At 40.2% G+C, this 22,758-nt stretch overlaps 1 protein-coding gene across 3 annotated transcripts in view; it reads right to left on the bottom strand.

Moving 5' to 3' along the window:
• The window catches only part of ccny (cyclin Y), a 240,686-nt gene that overhangs the window by 68,103 nt on the left and 149,825 nt on the right, over positions 1–22,758 (bottom strand). Inside the window, exon 1 of one of the 3 annotated variants that reach the window (XM_059639401.1) lies at positions 20,799–20,819. The exons of the other annotated variants lie outside the window; for them this stretch is intronic. The gene's annotated coding sequence lies outside the window, so the exon portion shown is untranslated. Of the gene's footprint in view, positions 1–20,798; positions 20,820–22,758 lie in introns of those variants that run through there. 3 annotated transcript variants of the gene reach the window in all.

Genomic DNA, 22,758 nt, shown 5'->3' with positions numbered 1-22,758 from the left:
CCAGTGTACATCATTACTCCTTTATGGATGCTGGAACAAAATCTAGAGATTTTGAGATGAATTCTCTACCTAAATCACATCCCGAGCTGGCCATCTCCATCTCGCATTGTCACATTGCCACTCACCCATTTCCTGCCCCGATAGTAAGCAAGGCTATGAATCTGACAACACAGGAGGCAATAAATCAGCTCATTCATTCTACTTGTGCCAGCTGTGCTAAACCCCAACGCCCCAGGCTTCCCAGAGCCCTGGTTTTCTTTCTTTTCCAAATACAGCAATGTGTTTTACTCTTAACTGACTTCTGGGCAATTAGGGATGGGCAATAAACGCTGGCTTAGCCAGCGACACCCTCATTCGGAGAATGATCAAAAAAAATACCCAATTCGCTTTTGCACGTTTAGTTCTACTTGAATGTACTTCCACAATCCACTCAGGCAGGGCATTCCAGGTCAACAATAATTGCGCAAAAACATTTTACTCAATTCTACAGCATTGTAGGAGGGGAGGGAAAGGGAAGCTACAGGAGTGACCTTTTTAGACAGGAAGTCTAATAATAAATCATTATTTAAAATATAGTATACAGAGTTCACGACAGAAATCACCACTGATAGAGAATAAATAGCTTCCCATCCTCCTTACAAATGCAGTGAGTAAAATGAGCAGCAAACTGGCTGTTCCAGTCTAACAAAAAGATGGGTTACCAAATTACCAGCGACCAAAGAAACTTATTAATGCAACCACTGTCATATTCAAAGTTCAGAGGCAAAATAAATCGAGGTGCACAATGTCTAAGCAAGTATCTATTTGAACACCTACACATTAGGTCATTGGAACACCATTCTTCGTAAACTTAGGTCACAGAAGAGGAAACAAAATTCACGTGTAGTTGTGATGTATCCTTTTCATTTTGGATTTAATTGGTAGTAAATATTAAGCATTCCATTTGCTATCAATAAAAGCCAGGGCAAATCTCACAAACAACAATCATAAATGATTTATAAGCCATCTGTGCCAATTCGAAAAAGTCAAAATAAATTGGATAGGTCAGAGGGTAATCGACAATTTGTTTGAAATAAGCTCATCACTTTACTTCTTGCACGTGTCTTATACAGTTATTCAAAACCTGGTACATTTCAATAGCAAGGTCTCTCTTACATAGAGTGCTTATAACAAGTAGCATTCCAAACTCCGAGTCAAGTGCACTTTTCCTGAGTAAACAGAGAATGTTTCACATGCATTCACTGTACGTTTATGTTATAAGTCAAGATGATGACGTGGTGGCACCTCAAGCTGAGTTACAGAAGTTACCTACACTCATGACGTGGACATAAAGGTGCAGATGAGGAAGACCATTTAGTGGGATCGAGATCATTCTTTCATAGAAGATTGATGTAACCCCTTCACATGTAATCTTCAAGGACTTCCATGCTCTTACCTCTAGGCCTCTCATTTGAAGATCTTTTCTAAGAGTCAACCTCCAGTATTCACTACACAATGTCAGTCACAAATATGCTCTTTATTAGTTTTATCCCTTGTTTTTCATGCTGAAGCTGCAATTTAATGCAAAACACCACTTCGGTTTAACTAGATGGTCATTGTCTCAAGCCTCCAGGACTTGAGCACAAATCTTGGCTGAGTTTAGTGAGGAATCATTGCACTGTCAGACATACTATCATTCAGATGGAATGTAATATCGAGGACACGTTTTCCCCCTCAAATGGATGTAAGATATGTCGTACAATGAGGTGATAAGCAAAGCAGTAAGGAATCTGAGCCAACACAAGTCACTCAGCCAGCAGGACTGAAAAGGAACTATCTGATTATCCTCAGTTCATCTTATGTGCCATTTTATTGCGAATAAATCAACTGCTGCACATTGCTACTCAACAAAAGTGGTTCATTTGTCGCAATTTACTTTTGAAACATGCTGAATATGTGAAAGCCATAATATGAACATCAGACTATCCTTATTCCACATCAGAATGGTTCACTTGTATTCACCTCGTTTTATGAAAATGAAGTTAGACTTCTTTACCCCGTAACCTCTCCTTGCAACTCAGCCCCGTACATCAGCAGCTTAAATATTTCTGCCCATCCAAAAATTAAATTGTGGTTAAGTTAAATAATTTGGAGTTTAGCTAAAAACAAAACAAATATAAAAATGTGTATGTAGCTACAAAGTTGCAAAATGCAGTTTTATCTCAGAATTTGGAGCAAACTTCAGTTTGGCACGTGTCATGTTGTTCCTTGTGGTGTTTTCACTTAATTACTTATTGTAAAAAAAGGACTCCAACACAATGTGTGATTGCAAGGGTAGGAGTACATTTGTTGCTATTTTGTTTACCTTATAATTTTTGAACTTTCAGCCAATATAAGCAAGAAATCCGATCTGCACTGCTAATACTCTGACATGACAAGAGAGTTGCTAAGGTTACAGTTCGTCTTCACAAATGTGTTATTTAGGCTGTTAGTGGCACATTTGGAAATAATTTAATCATATGGAATAATCTCCACTTTTCAGATATTAGTTAATCAGTACATACCACATATTTTCAGAGCTATATATATATTGTTTGAACAGAGAAATTCTGCTTCAAATTAGTTTGTGACTTTGTCAGATTCTGGTTTTGTCGTTCTGATTTTAACCTCAGTGAAGTAAATGCAAAAGAAAATGTTTCAGCATGGTGAGCAAATTAACTGATGGACAGGAAACAGTGTTACAGTATGACCTCAACTTCTTAAAGAAAATCATTCATGGGATGAAGACATCACAATGATGACATTAAAGGATCAAGCAGCAATATTAATATTTTGAGAAAACAAAGTTTGGAGGAATGGATAGAGAACCTTACGTGAAATTTATTATGGTTGAGTATGAGACACCAGATTCTGGGAGGAATAAAATTAGGAATGGTGTTGCATAAATAATGGAAAAACGGTGGAGTGCAGGTGTACAAGACCAATGGAATTATGCATTTTATAAATATGGGATTTTTTTCAGTATGAACAATCCTAATTATGAACTTAAACAAAATATTTGCTGAACCAGTTATTGTGCCTTGTGAAACTTCATGATTCAAAGGTTATCAAAACGAGAGGGAACATTTATTATGTATGCACCAGGACAGTACAAGCTAGGGGACAATATTTGATGAGAAACTAAAATCAGATTATTGCAGGTGCTGGAAATCTTAAAGAAGAACAAGAAAAAGAGTAGAAAAACAACAGGCCAGGTAGCATCTGGCAAGAGAAACAGAGTTAACTTTTCAAATCCATGACCGTACAGCACAACTAAGAGGAAATAGAGATAGAACATAGAACATTACAGCACAGTACAGGCCCTTCGGCCCTCGATGTTGTGCCGACCTGTTAAGAGTTTTTCAGCCAAAGGAATATAGGGCAGAGTAGGAACAGCAAAGGAAAAGGTCTTAATAAAGGTGGAGACCAGGTGAGGTAAACTAACAAGATATTTTATGACACAAAAGAAAACAAGTGTGGCAAATGAATATGGGGTGAAGCAGCACAGCTGATACGCAAACTGGATGTCAATAGCTATGCAAAAGTACAATGAAGGGATAAAGAAAGAAGACAGATGACGACCTTTGCTGGTTGACAGATTTCAGGTATTAATATTATTTTAACTGGGCCAAAGGAAGAATAATGCCCGATAGTGAAATTATGAAGATAGCCAACTGTCATTGAAAGTTATTGAATAGTAATAGCAAAACACTTCTCTCAGCATACTGACATATGTTACAAAGATTTTATTTTATTCTTGAAATTGCCTCCTGCATGCCTCAGTTAATCAAGAAAGGAAAAGGGCAGCTTCTGTGAACAATTTGCTACATTCAATCTGGAAGCATAGCAGTATTTTCAGTCAAGCACTAAACCCCACAACTAATAAAATAATAAATGAATTTTTAATTCAGAAAAGGTGCAACCCTGACCTCATTTACATTTTGAAACGGTCTCCTGTCACTTTAAATTATAAAATGATTAATAATCCCTGGGCAGCTGACAAAATTACTGTGAAAATCCAAAAGCTCAGGAAGTTCAGTGTAAAGTCATTATGCACATATGTTAAGTGGAAATTGCAATATTTGACAAGCTTCAAGACAATCTGAAGTCTCTTGGGATTTATTCCAGCCTGTACATGAGCATTATTTCAGTTGAAATTTTAATATTTTGAACTAGAAATCCTGGCTCTGTGAAAATTGGCATAAAAGAAGACCAATATCTAGACATTGCTACATTGACGGTTTGGTGCTATTCCATCGACAGGCCAGATATGCACTTACTACCATCTTACTCACATCATCGCCATCACTGCACTTCAAAAACTTTGCATGTCTACAAAATACCATTTTTGAGTTGCCAAGAAACAGAAATGGCAGCGACAATTTTTGATGTCACCACAGTGCTTACTAGTCATAAGGTCTGAGATTTTGAAAGGCTCTGAATGAATGCAGGTTAATTATTGACTCTGATTGCATTGGAATAAACAGATATCCTAATAACAAAGGGTGGCCTGGCTAAGGAAAAAATACATTTTGGACAAGTCAGACAATGGGCCAACCACTATATTCAGGGAATATGTTCAAATGGGTTCAGTAATGATATCAGCTTACCAGGCATCCACAGCAGGATAGCAATGCAGAAAACACTGCTAAAATTGTCAAGGTAAGACCGAGAAAAGACTTGGCATTTGGCACAGGCTTTTACCTCATCCATTCCCAAATGATACCGTACAGCTTTTTGAGATGTTGTTTACCAGTTAAGCATTGTTTGGCAATGAAAATATGGCACTCCAGCGTTCAGCCTTTCGAGAAGGTGATGGCCCAGTGGTATTATCGCTGGACTGTTAATCCAGAGACCCAGATAACGTCCTGGGAATGTGGGTTTGAATTCTGCAGACGGGGGAATTTGAAATCAATAATAAAAAAAATCTGGAGTCTAATTATGACCATGAATCCATTGCTGATTGTTGAAAAAAAAACCATCTGATTCACTCATGCCCTTTAGGGAAGGAAACTGCCATCCTCACCTCGTCTGGCCGACATGTGACTCCAGACCCACAGCAATGTGGTTGACTCTGAACTGTCCCTCTCGGCAATTAGGGACGGGCAATAAATGCTGCCTGGTCAGCAACACCCTCGCCCATGAATAAATGTTAAGAAAAGCAAACCCAATCAGGCTGGATAACTAAGTGTACAGCTAGATAAACACAGCAGGCCAAGCAGCATCTTTGGAGGACAAAAACTTTTGTGGTCCTAAGATGCTGCTTGGCCTGCTGTGTTCACCCCGCTCTACACTTTGTTATCTCGGATTCTCCAGCATCTGCAGTTCCCATTATCTTTAATTCAGGCTGGAAATTGGTATAAAAGAGAATTTCCATGACAAAGTTACTAAAGAGCACTAAGTGTTGCAAGAAAACAAACTGTTAAATCAACAGCAAATGGGAAATGAATGTCAACCTAGCACAGGAATGATAGATGAGAGGATACGGAGAAGAACCAAGGAGACTATGTAGAAAATAGAACTATTGTTTGCAGTTAAACTGAGAGTCCAATTACAGATAGCTGAACACAAGTAAATCTAAACATCTGGACTACATAAGATAACCAACAAGCACACAAATACAAAGAAAACATCACAGCTGAGCCAATAATTTAAAAAAAAACAATGAAACTAGCTAAATATTTATCCCATCTACACAGAGTCTAAGATTATGTAAATTAGCATGCACTATCATAAATATCTCCTACATGCAGATACACGTTCGCAAAGATAGATAGGCTTGTGATGTTGCCAACCAACTATCTCGTTACCTGTTGCATTTGAGGAATAAATACAATAGGCTAATGGGATCATACAGACCATTTCACTGTGTACACCATATATGTGGTACTTCATCTTCTCCCTTGTCTTATTTTTAAATGGCAATTTGAGATTTTCATATTAGAAAACTCTTTAAAATGTAGTGAAAGTTAATGAAGGAAATCAAACTTTAAAAGGATTGTGTTGTGAATGGATTTTGTGTTAGTCATTTTGTTGTTGGTTCTTCTTATATTGAAAAGCTTCCAACAGAAATGTTGTTTTCTATTATTTAAACTATCACAATAGATCATGCCTTAGTTAGAAAACATCACATGGCTAGAGTTCCTGCAAAAATCAATGTGCAATTAAATGCAAATGTTTATAAATTAGGGGTGAGCAAAACACTAAAGTTGAACTTGCCTAGAATTTAGTTTTTGAAAAGATTATTCAACTTGAAAACAAAATTAAATCTATTTGTGACAAAGTCTACTTAAGATACTGATGATAACAGTAACAGTTCATAAAAGTTCGCTTCCTTTAAAATTATCTTCAGGCAAGAATGCATTGAAGAGCAGCTCCCTAAGTAAGCTCAGTGTTTTTCATCCAATCATAGCATAACACAGTTCAGTCGATGGCAAATTCAGTTCAACTAATTTGAGCTTTCAATGTCCATTTTTATATTAATAATTAGCAACTTTCAGAGATGAGCTTTAAATAAGTAATCAGGTAACTATTATGAAAATATGATCAACAGATTGATCTTACAGACATAACAAGGTGTAGAGCTGGATGAACACAGCAGGCCAAGCAGCATCTTAGGAGCAGGAAAGCTGACGTTTTGGGCCGAGACCCTTCTACATCTGAAATGTCAGCTTTCCTGCTCCTAATATGCTGCTTGGCCTGCTGTGTTCATCCAACTCTACACCTTGTTATCTCGGATTCTCCAGCATCTGCAGTTCCTATTATCTCAGATTGATTTTACATATTTCCCTAATGATGTTTTCAATGGTTTTATAAATGTAAATACTAATGGCATGTCTAGTTAATACTGTGCAATATTGGCAGAATTTTGCAGGTTAAAAGAAAACAAAATCTGATCACGGAAATCCAGTGTCATTTATAAATTTGGGATTAAATATGGCACAATTAATCATTGTTTGACTTGGGTTATTTATTTAAGGTTGTAATCTTCATCTGTGTAATTATAGGGATTCTACCACTGGCTCAGAATCCCGAGATGAAGGAGTCTGGGAAAATAAGCAATGGCTCCCATTCAGAATGGTTTCCCAAACCTTATAATACAGGTGTGGGGGAAAGGTTAGGGGAGGACAGAATTTTGACCCCCTTACCAACTCCTCTTTGTTGTTCAGTAAACCAATCAACACACACTGCTGAAATTCATAAGGCAAGAAGAATTAAAATTTGGATCAGAAAGTGGCCAGGAGGAATCTGTAACTTGTGAAGCAATTGGAGGGGGATAAACCATTAGTCTGGATTTTGCAGTCAGCAGCCAAACATTATCTATGAATCACAACCGACCTCAAAGGAAGATCGAGTGATGCTTTTGACCTTGGTTTTCCCTTTCCTGACATTAATTTGAATCTAGCACCAACTCAAGGAGATCTTAAGGCATTCAGCAACAGTGATTTTATCTTTGGAAACAAACAGCCAGTCAGATTACAGAACTCTCAGACAGCAAACTAGGAAATGCAATGCAATACACTGACCATCTTTTCACCTTTAATTAATTTTATACTGAGTTAAATAAAGATTGGGACATAAACATCAAGAATTGAAAAACCATTAATAAATATAAGTTTTATATTGAAAACAGTGGAACTACCGTAATGAATAAGATCTGATCTTACACAAATATAAAATTAGTTTTCCAGAGCCAAAGAGGTTGTATCATTGCACTTCTGGCTTGGTACACTGTTAAAAACCCAGATACAACTTATTATTAAGATGCACTGCTCAACGATTTTTGACCATTACGTTACAGTACAAAAGGGGAAGCCCTTATCAGTTTGGTGATTTTTGAACATCTGCCAACTATCAGGTTTCCATGGATTAAATGTGTCAATATGGGTACTGGCGGTTCACCATCGTTACAACTGCAAAATCTGGGCTAACAGAACTGCAAATTATAACAGGGACAAAGGCTTCCTTCCTTTTTGGTCAAAAGCAAATGCACAGGCATCAAGGATAATTGCTGCCTTCAAATAAAATCCCATTAGCAATTAATTGTGAACTGCATGGATTTACTGCCATAAAAACGTGCCATGAATATAAATATAGATGCCACAAGGGAATCCAATGTTTGCTGGCATCTAAACTACAGAGACATTGCTGAGTTTATCTGTGGAACCGTTCCTTATTACTTAGCTGATTAAATTTACTGTTAATCATATCATAGAAGATTGTCTCAAACCAGCCACTTGCCACACACTGTTAAGATTGTACATTGTCACACAAGTCATAAATCAGATTTTCATGCAAATTCTGATTTTCAGGATTTAAACAGCATTTGTTTAATCTTAACAGTTTATGCAAAAAGATGCGGTTAACACATTTTTAGGTGCGATAGGTGTGAACGTTACAATCCGCAGGTTAGCTCACTTAAGATCCATGTATTTTGGAATGTGCATTCTTTGAAGAGATTAACTTGATATTTGATATCCTGAGAGAATACTTTGCACATCATGTATATTGCAAAGCATGCAAGTTGCCAAGTTTACCCCATTGTTGTAATGAACTGGGAAAGCCAACGTGCCAAACATTAGAAAAATGGAACACAGCCCCAATCAGACAGCAGCACCTGAGTATCACTTACACACAAGAAACGTGGAACTGGCTCTTATTCTTATGCTTCATTTTCATTTCATTTGTTTTCTGATAGAATTGTGTGTTTGCTTTATTTAAATAAAAGATAAAAGCCTCAAGACCATTTGTTGACAGATAAGTAGTATACAAAAATTAAAACACCAATGTATGGTGGCATCCAACACAGTTTTGGCACTATGGTTAGACCAGAAGTCACAGCAAATAAACTAAATGGAAACCACGTGAAGTACATGATATACGTAAGTGATCTGCAGGAAGGTATAGGTGGTCTGATTAGCAAGTTTGCAGATGACATGAAGATTGGTGGCGTAGGAGATAGTGAAGGGGATTGTTCGAGATTACAGCTGAATATAGATATATTGGAGAGTTGCGCAGATAAATGGCAGATGGAGTTCAATCCGGGAAAATGCGAGGTGATGCATTTTGAAAGATCCAATTCAAGAGCGAACCATACAGTAAATGGAAAAGTCCTGGGAAAATTGATGAACAGAGAGATCTGGGTGTTCAGGTCCATTGTTCCCTGAAGGTGACAATGCAGGTCAACAGGGTGGTCAAGAAGGCATATGGCATGCATTCCTTCATCGGATGGGGTATTGAGTACAAGAGTTGGCAGGTCATGTTACAGTTGTATAAGGCTTTGATTTGGCCACATTTAGAGTACTGCCTACAGTTCTGGTCACCACACTACCGAAAGGATGTGGATGCTTTGGAGAGGGTGCAGAGGAGGTTCACCAGGATGTTGCCTGGTATGGACGGCACTAGCTATGAAGAAAGGTTAAGTAGATTAGGATTATTTTCATTAGAAAGACAGAGATTGAGTGGGGCCCTGATTGAGGTCTACAAAATCATGAGGGGTATAAAAAAGGTGGATAGCAAGAAGCTTTTTCCCAGAAATCGGGATCTCAAATACTAGGGGTCATGAGTTCAAAGTGAGAGAAGGCAAGTTTAACGGAGCTATGTGTGGTAGGTTCTTTACACAGAGGGTGGTGGGTGCCTGGAACATGTTTCCAGCGGAGGTGGTAGTCGCAGACACGATAGTGTCTTTTAAGATATATCTGGACAGGTACATGGAAGGGCAGGGAGCAAAGGGATACAGACCCTTAGAAAATAGGTGGCAGGTTTAGACGGAGGATCTTGATCAGCGCAGGCTTGGAGGGCCAAAGGGCCTGTTCCTGTGCTGTAATTTTTTTTGTTCTTTTTGTTTAGTCTCATCTTTACTGAGGGTACAGTCGAAGTTCAAATGTTACAAATAGCTTGAGCAGCTTGTCACAAAATCGTCATAATATACACACTATAGAAATAGGAGAACATAAGGATCAATGAGATTCATACTGCTCGTGGATTCCTTGGGCATTATATTCCCTTAAGGGGTTTCCCTGGCAGATTCCTTTACCTGTGTTTTTTCAAGTTTTATTACCTTTGATGCCTTTTACATCACTAAATGTGTGTTGACCCACTTGAAAGCATGTGATCTCTTGCAAGAGAGAAATAAATAGATTTCTAAAAACTCAATATCAATTTGGGGGCAACAAACAGGAAAATTTCTCTCCAATCCAACTCAGCAATAGTAACGCGGCCAGCATTAAAGTTATTCTGTTCTACTTGACCAGAGATTTTACTCTTTACACAAAAGGAGAAAGATGATTTGAACACAATTTCTCGGTCACATTAAGGGGTCTTCATTTCTCATGCTGCCATAGGAGGGTAAGGGACTAGCTTAGTATGAGTTTTGTGGAAAAACACTACGCACAAGGAAAATATCTCAATGTTATAACTTCCAATCATATTGCTGTTCAAACAGGATATGATTCTCCAAGAGTCAGCAATCTTAGAGGTGGAGGGAGAAATTTTATCATAAACAAAATGTGGATCATGTATTAAAATTAAACTTCAAACTCTGATGAAAATTTATCAGTCGTTATTTTAATATATCAAGGAACTGCAGCCTTGTGTATTCTAGCTTCATTCTTCAAAAAATGCAATTGCCTTTGAGATTTATATTTAAATATTTCAATTTTATGAATTCAAATGTATAATGGCCTGCAGCAACAATACACAATGGGAATCATCAGGATCCAGAATCATGGCGGCAAAAATAAAGGTTGAGCAACATATAATTGTTCAAGATTCTCCAGAGAGATTTATGACTTTTAATACATTAGATCTGCTTACCTAACAACAATCAGTGAATTTCAAAATAACTTACTGTGTGAAAGGTAACATTTTGGCATAAGCTGCTGTCAAATTACAAGATTTATCACTGTGGGTTGCTAACTTAGTATATTAGCTATCATCCATAGGAGAATCAAGAGCAACTCCCATTACTCTTGAAGCCATGTTTACGAATATCACTAGCCCTGTGAGTTAAAGTGTCCTAACAGCAAAATAAATCCAATGGGAATGATGTGGTGGAGGGGTAATGATGATGTCAGAGTCCACTTAGCGGCTTGCGTCTATAACATTTTCTGCTCAGTGACATCGCACTCTCATTGACATTATTTGATTTGATTTCCTTTATATCCATTGTCATGTGTACCTAAGTACACTGAAAAGTTTTGTTTGTGAGCAGTGTAGGCAGATCATAGTAAGCATGGACATACAGATCATAGGGTGAAAATAACTTGGACTGAGTGAGGCATACAGGTCACACTGCATAGGATGTGCGTGAGGCAAGATCAACATTAATAAGAACAACATTATTTAAAGTTAGAGAGTCCTTTCATCAGTCAAATAACAGCAGGGAGGTAGCTGTTCTTGAACCTGCTGGTGCGAGTGCTCATGCTTCTGCCTGATGGAGGAGGTTGTAGGAGGTCATTACCATTGTGCAATGGGTCTTTGATGATGTTGGCAGCCTTTCCACGGCAACGAGAAGTGTAAATGGCGTCCATGGATGGGAGGTGATGGTCTGGGCTATGCCCACCACCTTCTGTAGTTTCTTACAGTCCTGGGCAGAGTTCTTGCCATACCACGCCATTATGCACCAGGACAATATGCTTTCAATGGTGCATCTGTAAAAATTGTTGAGAGTCCTTGGGAACATGCCAAAGAAGAGGTATTGTTGTGCTTTTTGGCTGTCAAATCTCTGTAAGAAGTCTAGGACAGGGTGTCGGTTATCATCACTCCTAGGAATTTGACGGTCTCAACCCTCTCACCCTCGGTGCCATTGATGTAGATAGCAGCATGTGCTCTTCCTTTCTGCTTGAAGTCAACAATCAATTCTTTTGTTTTGCCAGGATTGAGAGAGAGGTTGTTATCTTTGCACCATATCACCAAGCCTTCCATCTCCTTTTTGTATAGTGACCCACCATTATTTGATATCCATCCTACTACGGTGGCGTCATCAGCAAACTTGTAGATGATGTTCATTCAGAATTTGGCAACACAGTTGTGAGTGTACAGGGAGTACAGTAGGAGGCTGAGAACGCATCCTTGGGAAGCTCCAGTGTTGAGTGTTATTGTGAAGGAGCTGCAGTTACCTATCCTCACTGATTGCAGTCTATGAGTCAAAAAGCTAAAGATCCAGTTGCAGATGGTGGAGCTGAGACCAAGGTCGTGGAGTTTTGAGATTAGTCTGGAGGGGATAATGGTGTTGAAGGTGGAGCTGTAGGCGATGAGCAAGAAATGGATGTCTTTGATGTCCAGATGTTCCAGAGATGAATGCAGGGTGAGGGATATGGCATCCTCTGTGAGTCTGTTATGTCAGTAGAAAAATTGTAGGGGATTGAGGCAGGCTGGGAGACGAGAGTTGATGTGGACCATTACCAGCCTCTCACCGTCATGATTATGGAGATGAGAGACACTAGACGGGAGTTATTAAGGCACATTGCAAGTCTTTTGTTAGGTACTGGGATGATGGTGGTCTTCTTGAAGCAGGTGGGGACTTCAGTTTGTAGGAAGGAGAGGTTGCAAGTGTTGATAAACACCTCCGCCAGTTAGTCCGCACAGGGTCTGACTGCTCAGTCAGGGTCTCCTTCTGGGCCCCATTGCTTTCCTTGGGTTGACTTCCAGGAAGGCTGATCTGACATGTGTACCAGTGATGGAGAGAACAGGTGCATTCTGGGTAGCGAACACATGCTACTGGCATTCTGCTCAAACTGAGCAGAGAAAGCATTGATCATGTCAGAGAGGAATGTGTCTTTGTCCACTATCTTGTTTTGCTTCATTATGTACACTGCAATGTTGTTTAGGCCTTGTCACAGGCAATGGATGTCCGTATGTTTGGTTTGGACCTCTAACTTGGTCTGATACTGCCTCTTAGCATCTCTGATGACTTTGCGGCAGTCATATCTGGATTTTCTGGGTCATCTGACTTGCATGCTGCATGCCTGGTTTTCAGTATGGAGTGGATTTCCAGGTTCATCCAAGGTTTCCAGTTGTGGAACACCCAGATTGACTTACTGAAGCTCGTGACTTGTTTCAAACCAAGGGTTAATGTAGACACCAAAGCCACGGCCAAATTTCACCACTGGTGCCATGAGATAATTCTCACAAGTCAGGGAAAGGCCAGCCCCATGTCAAATCTTCCAAGGAAGCCTGCCAAGGGTGAGGTAGGGATTGGCCAGATGAGGCCTCAGTATTTCTGAAATCCTGTGTGGGCCAGGTGGAGCAAGAGTGCTCTCAAAACTCTTGGCCTATTCTACAACAAAAAATGCTAAAGCCTCACCAGCCTTCAGCCAGCTGATCAATTGTGACGCTGATATCAGCGACTGAAGATTTTGTATGACACTATCCTCATATCAAGGGTCATTCCTTTGGGCCCTTAGCACGCGAAAGCTGCTGACTCACTTTCACTGTCCCACCCAATGGATCCTACTGCTTCCGGACACTGTACTGTGCTAATTTTACAAAATCTGGACGTGGAAATGCCCCAAACCTCTTTGATTCCTGTGGGGTGATCTATGCTGTAAGGTTAGTGTCTTCATGTTATGCTCTGATTTTAAAAACTGCGGACTGAAATGAGAAAGAACTGTTTTAAAAACCAGAGTTTGACAGAGTAACTACAGCTTTGAAAAGAGAGTAACATGACACCTGTGTCAAGTAGAGTTGCAAAAGGTACAGAGAGCCAAGACGGGCGTACGATGCAGGTTTTGCTGGCAACCAAAAATTGATTGAAAACTGGTCACTAGTCCATCGACCAATGACAGAGATTTTCTGCCTGCCAACAACTGTATGATTGGTTATGAGGCAACTGACAGCTTGAAGCTGGGAACATGTTAGAGAAAGAAAGTGAAAGAAAGCAAGAACTGTTTAGAGAGAAGTGTCTAGTTCTTCACCAGTTTGGGAGCAGTCAGTCCATTCCCTGCAGTCAAAAACTTTCAGTAAACCTAAAGAAAACTAGTTTATGACATAACAAGGTGTAGAGCTGGATGAACTCAGCAGGCCAAGCAGCATCATAGGAGCAGGAAAGCTGACATTTCGGGCCTAGACACAGAAGGGGTCATCCAGCTCTACACCTTGTTATCTCAGATTCTCCAGAATCTGCAGTTCCTACTATCTCGAAAACTAGTTTATCTTGCCTACATCAATTGTTGTATGCTCACTATTAAATGGTAAGACAGAGACTTTTTTTGTCTGTAGATCAGCCATCTTGTGTCTCTCATGGACTATTGTAAGAAACTAGAGAAAGACAATTGAAGCAATGCGCTGACCAGCAGAACAGTCAAGAGATATGACATCTCAATGACAAAAGCTGGGAACACAGACAACTCAACTATCTTCCCAGCTCTTCCCCACTGTCCATTACCTACATTACAAAGAACAATGGACCTGAACACTCAGATCTCTCTGTTCATCAATTTTCCCCAGGACTTTTCCATTTACTGTATAGTTCGCTCTTGAATTGGATCTTCCAAAATACATCACTTCACATTTGTCTGGATTGAACTCCATCTGCCCTTTATCTGTCCAACTCTCCAATCTTTCTATATTCTGCTATAATATCTGACAGTCCCCTTCACTATCTGCTACTCCACCAATCTTCGTGTCATCTGCAAACTTGCTGATCAGACCACCTATACCTTCCTCCAAATTATTTACATATATCACAAACAACAGTGGTCCCAGCACAGATCCCTGTGGAACACCACTGGTTACAGGTCTCCAATTTGAGAAACCCCCTTCCACTACTACTCTCTGTCTCCTGTTGCCCAGCCAGTTTTTATCCATCTAGCTAGCACACCCTGGACCCATGTGACTTCACTTTCTCCATCAGCCTGCCATAGGGAACCTTATCAAACACCTTACTGAAGTCCATGTATATAACATCTACAGCCTTTCCCTCATCAATCAACTTTGTCACCATCGGATTATCTCTGTGAATCTAAGTGGAGTTTCGAAGGGGATTAGAGTTTTAATTGGTAGTATTATGTGCTGACTGTTTACTCGCAGCTACAATCTGATCACTTACAATCATTACATAAATCCTGATCCATGCCTTATGTCAAATTGGGTTTTAAAGTCAGGCAAATTTGGAAACTTTAAGTATTTTCTTTAACTTTTGTGATGACTCCAGGAATAGTTCGGTTTGGTTTCCCATGTGCTAACTCAGTAACTAATAACCACGTCAGCAAACAGTCCCCATCCCAAATGTTTCACATCATTTAGAACATAGTTTAAAACAGCTAAAATAAAAAACTATAAAGTTTGTACTCAGAAATGAAACGGACACTTTTTGGGTGTTTTAACTTAAAGTTTCAATTTTACTATTCTCAATAAAGTTGATTCGTAAATCATTCAGAGGTTCAAAAATCAATTGAGGTATTTAACTGACTGCAAAGGCTACTTTGGACTAAATGGCAACTGGAAACAAATCTGTTAGAGACTTAAAACACATTCTTGACCATGAATTTAATTAAATGAAATGCAGTTCGCCATCTAGCAACTCTCATGGCTGTAATTACAGTGCACAGTCTGAGAATTTATAGAGGCATTAGGGGAAGCGTGAGTGATTCACTTTCTTGAAGAAAAATAATCAAACAGCATCTATTATTCAAGTAAATGGCCAACGTAATGTTTATTCACAGACTCAGGCAGCTTTGCAAAATGACAAGCCAATTCCAGTATGGAAGTGCTCTGGGCTGAGTTATATTCAGAGCTCACATTCACACTTCACAAATGTCAAATCATATTAATTTATTGGATATTACTTTTTAAAAACATTGTAATTCATAAAACCATGATACCTATGCCATTTGCCAACAAAACAAACCTCCAGGTAAATCATATTTCTAACCAGACATTGCAGTTACTTCATACAATAGAGAAACTAAACTTTGAATGAATTACAATCCATAAATTATCTGGTACAAAGTCAATCCAAATCAGCTAATGGATGTTTCATTTGAATTTCTTCATTCTTTGAATATTTCCTCTTTGCTGTACCTGAAGAGGGTAAGCAATGAAAATCAGAGTAATCCTCTTCGAGCACTGCATTCTCAAGAGCCATGCACTGTCTACAGAAGATGTTTTCCTCATTGTGACCAAAGCCTCCTTTGTAACCAAACCCTTGCTTGACCATTCAGACTAAATTTGGACATGTGAACTTCTGCAGCATTCAGAACTGTTGAGGAAGGCGAATAGGAAACAGCGACATGGAACATATGGTCATTTCAAGGTGACAGCCCACATTAAAAGTTGCCTCTTATTTGTTTCCTTAATTTATGTTCCCAATTCCTTAAACGGTCATGATGCTGCCAAAAATACCGTGTTAGGCAATTCCAATGCACCAGGTGCCCAAACACAACAGGAAGCAATAGTTAGTGAAATGTGAGGCTGGATGAACACAGCAGGCCCAGCAGCATCTCAGGAGCACAAAAGCTGACGTTTCGGGCCTAGACCCTTCATCAAAGAGGGGGATGGGGTGAGGGTTCTGGAATAAATAGGGAGAGAGGGGGAGGTGGACCGAAGATGGAGAGAAAAGAAGATAGGTGGAGAGGAGAGTATAGGTGGGGGGGTAGGGAGGGGATAGGTCAGTCCAGGGAAGACAGGCAGGTCAAGGAGGTGGGATGAGGTTAGTAGGTAGGAGATGGAGGTGCGGCTTGGGGTGGGAGGAAGGGATGGGTGAGAGGAAGAACAGGTTAGGGAGGCAGAGACAGGTTGGACTGGTTTTGGGATGCAGTGGGTGGAGGGGAAGAGCTGGGCTGGTTGTGTGGTGCAGTGGGGGGAGGGGACGAACTGGGCTGGTTTTGGGATGCGGTGGGGGAAGGGGAGATTTTGAAGCTGGTGAAGTCCACATTGATTCTCCAGCATCTGCAGTTCCCATTATCAAGGAAGCAATAGTTAACAGTTCAATCGAAAGAGTAGTGGCCAGCTGGTGCAAAACTCTTCATGTTCCACCATGCATTAATTATTGCTCAGGGTTCAGCTTTGTTTAGAGGTGCACAACATACCTAAACTCAAGTTGAACTATAGCATCTCTACTTTGATAAACTTCTTCTCACTGGAGAAACTGTGAATGTAAAACAATAAACTGAATGCTTCAGAAGGTTCTAAAGTTCTTGATGAGTTAAAATTTCTGTATGGCGCAGCTTTGGATGCTGCTAAACAGAGAACTAGAAAAACCCAATATTTGGGTAATGAAGGTGTGCATAAGTGGCTGTACTGTCTGAAGTGGCTGGAAGCCACATGCAGAGCTGGGAAATGTTCCAGAAGTGACAGGTTTGGCAAGGAAGCAAAGCTGAAAATTTGAAACCTAGCACACAATTAAACAGGATGTTGAGTCCATAATTGAAGATGGTACAGTTATTTGTATATTATTGTTGCAAAGGCATGGAAAAAGCACAATGCAGGCACAAGAGATGCCAACCTTTGGCCAGAATAGTACCTGTGTAGTAAGCATGGTGGTTGGAAAATAATTAAACTCTTATCAGAAGATATGAGAATGGCACGAGGAACCAATGTGATGTGCAATGGGTCATCAAAGGCAAGGGAGTAAGAGACAGGCATTTTGAGGAGGGAGTTGACGAATTTGGCTCCGCATGTTCTATGTAACCTATTCACTATGTTCCTCTCTTCACATCACACACTGAGTTCCTCACTGGAGGTGACCAAACAGGTAGATGAGGGTAAACCGGTTGATGTGTTGCATATGGATTTCAGCAAGGCGTTCGATAAGGTTCCCCACAGTGGGCTATTGTACAAAATGCAGAGGAATGGGATTGTGGGAGATATAGCAGTTTGGATCAGAAAATGGTTTGCTGGTTGATGGGAAATGTTCATCCTGGAGACCAGTTACTAGTGGTGTACCACAAGGGTCGGTGTTGGGTCCATTGCTGTTCGTCATTTTTATAAACGACCTGGATGAGGACGTAGAAGGATGGGTTAGTAAATTTGAAGACAACACTAAGGTCGGTGGAGTTGCGAATAGTGACGAAGCATGTTGTAGGTTACAGAGACATAGATAAACTGCAGAGCTGGGCTGAGAGGTGGCAAATGGAGTTTAATGCGGACAAGTGTGAGGTGATGCACTTTGGTAGGAGTAACCGGAATGCAAAGTACTGGGCTAATGGTAAGATTCTTAGCAGTGTAGATGAGCAGAGAGATCTCGGTGTCCATGTACACACATCCTTGAAAGTTGCCACCCAGGTTGACAGGGCTGTTCAGAAGGCATACAGTGTTTTAGCTTTTATTAATAGAGGGATCGAATTCCGGAACCATGAGGTTATGCTGCAGCTGTACAAAACTCTGGTGCAGCCACACTTGGAGTATTGCGTACAGTTCTGGTCACTGCATTATAAGAAGGATGTGGAAGCTTTGGAAAGGGTGCAGAGGAGATTTACTAGGGTGTTGCCTGGTATAGAGGGAAGGTCTTACGAGGAGAGGCTAAGTGACTTGAGGCTGTTTTCGTTAGAGAGAAGAAGGTTGAGAGGTGACTTAATTGAGACATATAAAATAATCAGAGGGTTAGATAGGTGGATAGGGAGAGCCTTTTCCTTGGATGATGACGGCAAGCACGAGGGGGCATAGCTTTAAATTGAGGGGTGAAAGATATAGGACAGATGTCAGAGGTAGTTTCTTTACTCAGAGAGTAGGAAGGGAATAGAACACTCTGCCTGCAACGGTAGTAGATTCGCCAACTTTAGGTACATTTAAGTCGTCATTAGATAAGCATATGCACGTACATGGAATAGTGTAGGTTAGATGGGCTTCAGATTGGTATGACAGGTTGGCACAACATCGAGGGCCGAAGGGCCTGTACTGTGCTTTAATGTTCTATTTTCTATGACTCTTGCAGAACTTGAAAGAGTATGAAACTCTCCAGTGACTTGGCTTGCTGAATGATGGGTCACCCAAGGCATACAGCAGACAGACAACGTTTAACATACCACGTCACTTAAATCCCCCGACTTTTCCTGGTCTGTTCTCAGGAACTCCTCACTTCCATGAAGCAAAAGGATACAAAAGATTTCTAAGGATTTCTTCTGCCCCAGTATTACAACATCAGGGCGGCCCGGTGGCTCAGTAGTTAGCACTGTACCCTCACAGCACCAGGGACCAGGGTTCGGTTCCAGCCTCGGGTAACTGTCTGTGTAGAGTTTGCACATTCTCCCCATGTCTGCGTGGGCTTCCTCTGGGTGCTCCGGTTTCCTGCCACAGTCCAAAGATGTGCAGGCTAGGTGGATCAGCCATGCTAAATTGCCTGTAGTGTTCAGGAATGTGTGGGTTATAGGGGAATGGGTTTGGGAGGGTTGCTCCAAGGGGCGGTGTGGACTTGTTGGGCAAAGGAGCCTGTTTCCACACTGTAGGGAATCTAATGTAAAAGTTAATCCTAAACGCATGTAAAATTTAGTATCCAACAAACTTTCACAATTACCGTCATCTTATGAGGAATGTTAAACAGGACACGCTTGACTGCACTGGAGTTCTTGATTAAAACATTCAACATGGCGAGGGATCGTAACAAGGGGGATACAGAGAGGATAGAGTCATAGAGTCATACAGCATGGCAAAAGGCCCTTCGATCCAACCAGTCCATGCCAACCATGCTCTCAGTCTGAATTAGTCCCACCAGCCTGTGTTTGGCCCATATCCCTCCAAATCTTTCCTATTCATACCCTAATCCAAATGTTTTTTTAAACAATGTTTCCTCTTGCAGGAGAACCTCGAACTAGGGAGATTACTCTTCATAAATAAGGGATCACTCATTTTATACAGAGATGAGGAGACAGGTTTTCTCACAAGATGGTCACAAGTAGTTGGAACTTTTCCTGAAAAGGAAGCTTTTGCGTATTTTTAAGGGAGAAGTAGATAGATTCTTGTGGATAAAAGGTTACCAGGGCAAACAGAATGTGAAGATAATAAAATGTGAGGCTGGATGAACACAGCAGGCCAAGCAGCATCTCAGGAGCACAAAAGCTGACGTTTCGGGCCTAGACCGTCAACAGAATGTGAAGTTGAGTTTACAATCAGAACAGCCACAATCTTATTGAACGGCAGAGCACAGTCAGGGGTGGAGGTGGAATTAGTTTCTATCCCTCCAAATCTTTCCTATTCATACCCTAATCCAAATGTTTTTTTAAACAATGTTTCCTCTTGCAGGAGAACCTCGAACTAGGGAGATTACTCTTCATAAATAAGGGATCACTCATTTTATACAGAGATGAGGAGACAGGTTTTCTCACAAGATGGTCGCAAGTAGTTGGAACTTTTCCTGAAAAGGAAGCTTTTGCGTATTTTTAAGGGAGAAGTAGATAGATTCTTGTGGATAAAAGGTTACCAGGGCAAACAGAATGTGAAGATAATAAAATGTGAGGCTGGATGAACACAGCAGGCCAAGCAGCATCTCAGGAGCACAAAAGCTAACGTTTCGGGCCTAGACCCTTCATCAGAGAGGTTGAGTTTACAATCAGAACAGCCACAATCTTATTGAACGGCAGAGCACAGTCAGGGGTGGAGGTGGAATTAGTTTCTGCAACTAATTCATGTTTGTATGTGTTCATACGAGAACAAATTGTCAGATGCAGAGGAAATTTATCCTCATTATATGAAACGTGACGGAAAAAGTTACAATTATCAGTAACACATCACATATTTCTGCTTAAAAAAAACTCAAGTTTCAGTATAAGGTTCACTCACTAACCCAAGTAAAAATTGCTGCTTTTATGCAGCTCACTTAATAATACATTTGATAATTGGAGTACCTTATTCCAGCACAGATCTGGTTGATCACTTCAGAAAATTCTTAATTTCAAACTCTTTAACTGGACGGTTTTCTAAAACAAACACACTTTTGCACAAAATTAATTGTTACATTTTGATCACAAATGTTGATTAAGTCTACAGCTTTCACCAGCTTACAACAATTGATGGTTCAAAGCTCAACACAGACATTGCACTGTTAAATTAAAAACAAATAATTTGCATTGAAAAGGTACAGCTTACAAATTAACATGAATTAGACTGGAGCTATCAAACAAGTTTCCTAGCAACTAACATCAAATGCACCAAAAGATGCTGCATGTTATATATTTATAACAACAGATTTGGTAAATGATTACTAAATCTGGCTATCAGGTTAAATTGTTCCATGTTGGTTAAGGAGTTACCTTCATAAACTGTGAAAAAAAATAAAAACGTTTTCATTTGTTCCCAATTTCCATAAGGTTGAAAGAGTTGATGAAAATGCAGCTGCTCAAAAGTTCATGAGACAACTGCTCTAGATCTGTCCAAGTCACAGTGCCATTCTTTTATCTGAATGCATCTGACCCACAATTTCAAAGGTGAGTGCTGCTTTAATGATACATAAAATATTGATTAAATTTTCACAGCATTAGTGAATGGCAGGAAGCCTCACGACTGGCAACAATAAGCTTGCAATTTGGCTGTCAGTTCATACACCTTTTCAGTATTAACTGCCATGCAAAGAAATGCAGTCAACTGATAATAAACTGTAAAACATTAAAATCTACAATGACAGACAATTTAAGAAAACTCTCAGCTGTTTTGGAACCAGGTGGAGATAATACTGGCCCAAGGCACTCAGTTGGATTACCACGGCTAATTTCCCCAACAGCTTGGAGGTCAGCTTTGACCATAAGCTAAAATCTCTGGCTGGAAGAACATATCACAAGCAAGTAAACTTCTGATTAACGTCTGTCCACCATCTAAAAGAACAAGGAAAGAGTGTCAGGGAATTACTACTTGTCTCGATCAGTTCTCCAAAAAGCACTTCAAGGAGCTTGATGCTGTTCAGGACAAAGCATTCAGATTGACTGACATCCCACTAACCAACTCAAACATTCACTGCCTCCCAATTACTGGTGCACATTGATAGCAATGTGCATCACCTACAAGATGCACTGCAGCAACTCATCAAGCCTCCTTTGTTTGAAGCTTCCAAAGCCCATGACCTTTAGCACCTGGAAGGACAAGAGTAGAAGGTACATGGGACAATCACCACCCCTAATCAAACACCACCCTGACAAGAAAATTAATTGCAGTGCCTTTATCATCGGGGTTCACATCTCAGACAGCTCATTAATGAAGAGAGCTGTCACCTTCTCAAGGTCCACAAATGCAAACTTAGCCAGCAATGCCCATGTCCTACAAACACAGGATGAATTTCCGTTTGTCATTGGCCAAGTGCTGTTTCTCGTATGGGTACTGTATTGCTGTATTGCCTGCTTGTGCCCCATGTGCTGCCTTACATGCAACATAGAACATATGTTTTTGAGGAGAAACTGCAAATGTAAACAGCACACTTCTTTGCAAGGAATTGCCCCCCGTTTCTGCTCAGTATAGACCGTGCAGGATTCTCGTTGCAAAAAAAAAGAATTGTCATACACGCTGGATCACACGTTTTGCCATGAATCACAGAAAATCATTCAGATCCTAAAACTTCATGTTTCAAATGTTGTGTTAGTAGTTCTCAGTTGCTGCAAATCACATTGGCTATAATAATCAGCTAGGCTGTTTGTGAATTTTTGATTCATTTCGGGGATCATGGTTCAGTGGCAGTACCAGCATTTATTGATGATCCTTAATTGTCTCAGAAAGGTGGTGGTGAGCTCCATCTTGAACTACTACAGTCCACGTGCTGTAGATAGACTCCCAGTGTCATTAGGGATGGAGTGCCAGGATTTTGACCCAGCAACTGTAGGA

This window comes from Stegostoma tigrinum, chromosome 2 (assembly GCF_030684315.1).
Source record: "Stegostoma tigrinum isolate sSteTig4 chromosome 2, sSteTig4.hap1, whole genome shotgun sequence".
NCBI lineage: Eukaryota > Metazoa > Chordata > Chondrichthyes > Orectolobiformes > Stegostomatidae > Stegostoma > Stegostoma tigrinum.
The sequence above is the reverse complement of the archived record's forward strand: the minus strand, read 5'-3'. Positions and strand labels throughout refer to the sequence as shown.